Below are 6,986 nucleotides of genomic sequence, written 5' to 3' on the forward strand. Positions count from 1 at the left end.
TACAATGAGTGTTGCAACTTATCAACAAAATATCTATTTGTCTATAAAAGTGACTAATATGATTGTGATGTTTCTGTGGTATTTCAAGACACATCAGGTCATGAATTTAGAATTTTCTATTTTTGTCTTTAATCTAATGAGAGGGATCATATTACATATATTTCAGAAAGAAAAGGATTGAAAAAAAATATACACTTATACGATCTTTGCGTCGTAGACCTCTTTGAGGTCATGGGATAGCATGATAAACTTAACAATAAATTGTTTCCTGTCGAAATCCTAATAAAATTATTTGCAATATGCCTACCCCAAGTCGGGATACATATAGATTGTAATCGTTTTCAAAGGAAAATATTGATATTTCCTTTTTTAAAAGCATTAAAATGTGCCGATAGAGAAAGGACTAAATAAATGAAAGTGTGACTTAATCAGAACAAAATGTTAAAATAAATGTAAAGAGACTGAAATGATCTAAATCAGAAACTGCATAACTATACATGTATAGTCCAGGTAGAAAGTTATATAATACAAGTTAACGTTACGTGTGTAGACTATGTTATCATGAAATAGTTTCTTGTAATTTATAGAAATAGGAGACTTTACGGCAAATTATTACAGAGTGACGTTGCGGTATAGAGAAAACGACGCGTACAATACCGTACATGTACGAGCGCACACGAAGTTTCACGAGCAGCATTGACTCCGCTGAACACATCATCTTTGGTGCTTTATGGTTGAGGATTTTTAAGGTACGATGGCAGGGTATAATATAGAGAAGAACCATGCAGTGTGCCCGATATTCAGCTGGTGACCAATGAAGAGATTTTCTTAAAAAAAAAGGTTTTTATTTGAAATAACGATTTTTTGCTGCCGTATTTTGAATTATTTGAAGCCTTGATATATTGGTTTTGGTAATCCCTGTGGAAACAGATTCCAACAATCCACTAGTGCACTTCGGGGTTAACAGAAAAAAGTGTTTGATCATGATACATTAATGTCAATCATGGAAACCTGAGCTCATAAACAATGCATATTGAACTATCTCTATACAGCTAGAGTGCAATATTAACCGATCTATTGTCTTATGACATGCCCAATTCACATTAACATTGAACACACATGGGGAGGAAGGAGTTCAAATTAAAAGCTCATTGGATCTTAATTAATCAAGGAGCCAGAAATAATTGAATCAGAAAATTATTATCGATTATAGCATATATATTGAACTAGATTGTTTGTTAAGATTTGTATCTCTTTTCTAAAACACTGACAACTACTTAAGGGCATCCCCCAAATAAGATACACGATTTGTCACTAATTAAAGGTTATCAAGTTTAACATTCGATAGGTAGATGTTCCGGCGCGTATGAGATTAACTCGTGATACATGATAAAACATTTTTCATGTTCAATCAAAAGTTCAAAGGTATAAAGACAATCATCAAAAATATGATTCATTTGATCAACACCAACTCAAATGTTGTAAAAAAAAACCATTTAACGTACTATAAGTGTGACCCGCTCAGTGGGTTTTATTTTCTTGTAATGTGTCAAGCCTGATGATACTCCTACTCATTTTTTATATACATCTCTTGTGCATCTTCATGACGGCTAGACAGTACAAATTCATTGATTCTTTTTTCTTCATGTAAGCGTTAAATAATTATTTGTTGACAGTCATTCGTCTATAACACTGAACGATTTGCAGAAATTCCCTTGAATTTTGCAGGGAAAATAACATTGAATTGTTGCAATAGAACTATGCTTTGAAGCTTACTGCTTTTCTACACGAGTCTGACGGAACGATGGGAGTACACATTTGTCCATCCGGTTCTAAACTACAAAGAGCTTCGGTCGTGTAGTGTTACATGTACATCCTTATAGACCAAAATTAATCTCAACTTCATTGCGAAATAAAAATCACATCTGAAACACAATTTCCACTGTCCATTTATTAAATACAACTTGATATTTACGTCCTCCTTTGAATTTAAGATTTATTGAGTTGAAATCATTTATCACACACTGATTTTGACTGTGGATAACTCCGTTTACTTGGTCAATATATAGGACTCACGGCGGGTGTGACCGGTCAACAGGGGATGCTTACTCCTCCTAGGCACGTGATCCCACCTTTGGTATGTCGAGGGGTCCGTGTTTGCCCAACTATCTATTTTGTGTTGCTTATAGGAGTTGTGAGATTGATCACTGTTCGTTATCTTCACCTTACACACAAGTCACACACAAGTAAAATTGCAATTTATATTTAACATATGATTGGATATTCATATGTTAAACATATGTTTATGTTTAACATATGTTAAACATTATTTTATCACCATATGATGATCATATGTTTTGAACATGTTTAACGTATGTTTGAAACATATTTTAACTTACTGCAAACTTCAAACATATGATTAACAAAAACTGAAAAATTGATATGTTTAACATATGTTCAACATATGAAAATTTGAACATATGATTAACGTATGGTCAAAAAGGGTTGGGGTCTATGTTTGATACAAATTTTTGCTTCTTGGATATCCCCAACTATTCCACAAAACACTGCTATGGGTCTAGACCCTGTTTTACAAAAGGTTTTGTAAGTAAGACTAAAATGTTACAGATTTTTAAGAACTTGTCACATTTATAAATAAACCACACGGTTTTGACACAATCTGAGAAAACTGGTTTTATAGCATAATAGAGATTATATGGACTTTATAGTGGTAGGTTCTAGTGTATGACCTGACCCTAATCTGTAAAATATATCATACCAAATATGACGTAAAATTATTTTGAATTACGTTTCTCGCTCGCGGAGAAAATAGCTTGCAAAACCGCTTTTTCATTATATCCGTCGATGTAATTTACACGCTTGACACTCGCTGTTTATAAAGTATGTGTAATTAAAGCATCGGTGTAACTAAGAAGATTCATTACACGTGTGCGTACTAGCAGACAATCGATCCTGTCAGGGAGAGCGGAAAAAGACTTTCTAGCAGTAAGTAGAAAAAGGAAATCAATGCCAACTAATGGCTTTTATTCAAAAGTATACTTTTTGTATATAACGCCAGGTTATAAGCAGTGCATATCAGAACTAAACAAGGAGAGAAAGGTAACCACAAATGACGATGTAATGTAAAACTTATACGGTACCAATTTTGATGCACCAGATGCGCATTTCGACAAATAATGTCTCTTCAGTGATGCTCAACCTAAAATGTTTGAAATCCGAAATAACTATGAAGCTTTAGAGCTAAATATAGTCAAAAACAGCGTGCCAAAAAAGTGGAGCCAAATGGAATTTAATTTTTCTATATCCAGCACAAACATCATTGGGTAGTCAAAATTAGTGTGCCAAGAATGACTTAACAATCAGAATGAAACACGTCAGACAGCAGACCCAATGATAGATTGTATCGGCAAACTAGATCTTTATAACGACCATATAATTTGCAAAATTGTGACTTTAAATGAGATTGTTGAAACTCTTGCATCATCAACTTGGAAGACCCAATCACCGAAGACTACGAAGATATTGGCACCTAGGAACTCCAGTGCATTTTTTATTTCAACTTCAGAGTATCTGAGTCGCGTTTAACAAAGTAAAATGTTTGAATGACAGACCACTGAATATGAATAATTGCCTTTTCCTTATTTGTTGAAGAAGCAACTGTCTATGATGTCAAAAATTATAGTCTTTAACCCTTTCTCTACCGGTACATTTTAGAGTTTTTTAAAGACAATATTTTTACATCGAATAAAATCTGCATGTATCACGATTTGGGATAGGCATATAACATATAATTTTGTTAGGAATTGGACAGGGAATATTTTGTCAAGGTATCCCATGACCTCAAAGAGATATAAGGGGTCGAAGGTCATATTTTTGCAATTTTTTTCTCTGAAATATATATATTGACCCCTCTTACTAGATTAAAGTAAAAAATAGGACATTCTGAATGTATGAGCTGATGTGCCTTTGAAAAACTACATAAGCATCACAATCAAATTAATCAATTTTATTGACAAACAAATACTTTTGGTTGCTAAGTAACAACATTCATAGTACAATTTTGACCATAATTGGCTTTTCTACACACATTCGACACAATTTTAGTAAATGTCACATTATTTTAAAGATATAATCTTTAAATAAATCGTAATCATTTTAAAAGGTTTTTAACAAAAAATATGAAGATAATTAAGGTAAAAGGTCATAAAATGGAAACTTTGTACTTTATATACATTGTACATATCCACCATTTTCTATTAATATGACGTTTTGCCATTATGTTCCACTAAATAGAATAAATATTGCAACATTAAAACAAAGATCTTTATTGTTTATCTAAAATAATTAATTTTTTTGCATTCAAATATATTTGGTTGCTAAGCAACAATGTTATCAAAAAGTACTACCCATTGTTCCTCTGCAAGTTCAACGTATACGAATGTTCAAGAATGTTCAAGTACTTACTTTCAATCACTAGATTTAAATGTACTTGCATCACATTTAACAAAAATGCTCTTATATTCAACTTCTTAAAACTTATTTCTAGACATCATTCCTGATACATTGTACTGGGTTGTTCCGAAAGGGGCATGCATTGACCAATATCTGTCTATCGTCTGGAACTTCACAGCAAACATGTTTAAGATAATTCACAAAAATCTGGAAAAAAAGAATTTCTTAATACTTAGCCCTAAATACTAATGTATTGGCAGAGCTTTTGAATGCTCAATTGGCTCTTTAAATGCTTTCTATAGTCAAGGCCCTCTGAAAATTACTAGTATGCATTTAATTACTTTATTTTATCAAAGGTAATTGTAGTACACATCTAATAAATGTGTTGGACGCACAGCAAGATTAATTTTGGTAAAGATAATCTTTTTATTATGCATTTTATTATTCGTTTTACACTACAGCCCGGTTGCGTTCATCTTTGTTTAGGCGCGGCATTGCGGCATCAAACATGCCATAAAGTTTATAAAGGACGAGTTCAACATATTTCTCAAGAAAGTAGAGGTAGAGGTACAAATGTGTGTTCAGGTATTTCAAACATTACACAATTTTGACAATTTTATATCCTCAACATGAATATTGCTATTTTTGATGGTTACTCACAAGGGAAATGTTTTAAGGGGACTCATTTACATCAAAATTTTATTTAATGTGTGGCTTGTTAATTTTATTTGCAGTTTTGTATTGAAAAACATTGATACTGTTTTTTCTTCAGAAGTTCAACATGTTTCATACTAATTGTTAGGCCATTCTTGGCACACTGAGTCTGACTACGGATAACTCTGTTTACATTAATCAAGATAAAGGGCTCACGGTGAGTGTGACCACTTGACTTGGGATGCTTACTCCTCCTAGGCACCTGATCCCACCTCTGGTGTGTCCAGGGGTCCATTTTTGCCCAACTCCCTATTTTGCACTGCTTATAGGAATTGTGAGATTAATCACTGTTCATTATCTTCATGCTCACCTTTCATTGGTAAATATTTACTACTAATTAACTCTCATGTCAAAATTACTTTTAAGTATCAAATGAGCCTTTAGAGTGTATCACTTACTATATGAAATCATAGATTATGTTGGTATTTAAAATTGCCCAAAGCTTTAGAGGGACTGATTCACGATTGTCCTCCAAATTTTGTATTTCACTTTAAATAATCAAAATTTACAGTCTAATATGTTTTAGAAGGTTTCACAAAAAACTAAGGTTATTCATCATGACGGAAGCTCATTATAGAGAGTTAATTATTTATTTTGAAAACAAAGATTGAGGTGTGTTATTGTTTACGATTTTTTTTTAGGTAAAATGTGTCATTTAAAAGTTAAAATTTGTAATTGTACAAAATACAGATGCTTTGAATTACAAAATTAACGTTTCACTGGTTTGTTTGTTTACATAAAAAGACTCTTTGTTTACATACCACAAAATCAAAGTTAAAATATTGCTCTTATATCCTTATATTCAGACAGTCCAAATTTTGGTTGTCAACATTAAATGAGCTATATTTTTATTTTTAACATCACAATTAAAAATTATTTCTTTCGAAAAACGTGAACCAGTCCCTTTAATACATTTATATTTTTTTTATTTTATCTAAGGCACATTTTAATTTGCAATGGCACATTACTGAATTCGGGGGTGGGGTGGGTGGGTCTGATCATGCAATTTTCTTTCACAACTTGTAGTTGATACAACCATGTAGAATAACCTTCTACTAAATTTATGCCTTTGGATATAATGTAAAATTGCAAAGCATAACTAGTAAGAATATTTTGCAAATTACCTTATTTTCCAATTGTGGAAACCCACACACCCATATGCATAATGCACACAAAATTAGGGGCTTCCGTGGCCGAGTGGTTAGAGCATTGGGCTCAAAATCACACGTCCTCTCACCTCTGTCGGCGCGAGTTCGAATCCCACTCGCGCCGGTAAGTGAGAAAGGTTCCCAGTTTACTCTCGGAAAGTCGGTGGTCTCTTCCCAGGTACTTGTATCTGGGTTCTCTGTTCCACCAATAAAATCTTGGAGCCACCAGATAACTGAAAAATTGTTAAGTGTGAATCAATCAACCAATCAATCACATAAAATTAATAGGCATTTGCCTTTAAAATCAATTGCTTGATGTGATAGAAGGGTCACTTGCATATCATATTTATTAGGCCTGCTTTAAAGATATGTTGGATGGTGATTGCATTGTTTTCACCAAGAAATGAAATAGAATGAAAGATATTAGGTTTATTAATGATATAAACAATGGTAACACTAAAAAGTAATTCATGAAAGGCGAAAATAACGAACAGTGATCAATTGAAGTTTGATATCTTTACAGGGCTAGACAACTGCAATTGAAATTGGACGAAATATAAAGGATTCTGAAGGAAATTGTACAAAGGAATTAAAAAACCCAGAAACTGCTCAGTGTCTTTGTGAAGACCAACAAAAACACATTCATTCCCA

This window comes from Ostrea edulis, chromosome 9 (assembly GCF_947568905.1).
Source record: "Ostrea edulis chromosome 9, xbOstEdul1.1, whole genome shotgun sequence".
NCBI lineage: Eukaryota > Metazoa > Mollusca > Bivalvia > Ostreida > Ostreidae > Ostrea > Ostrea edulis.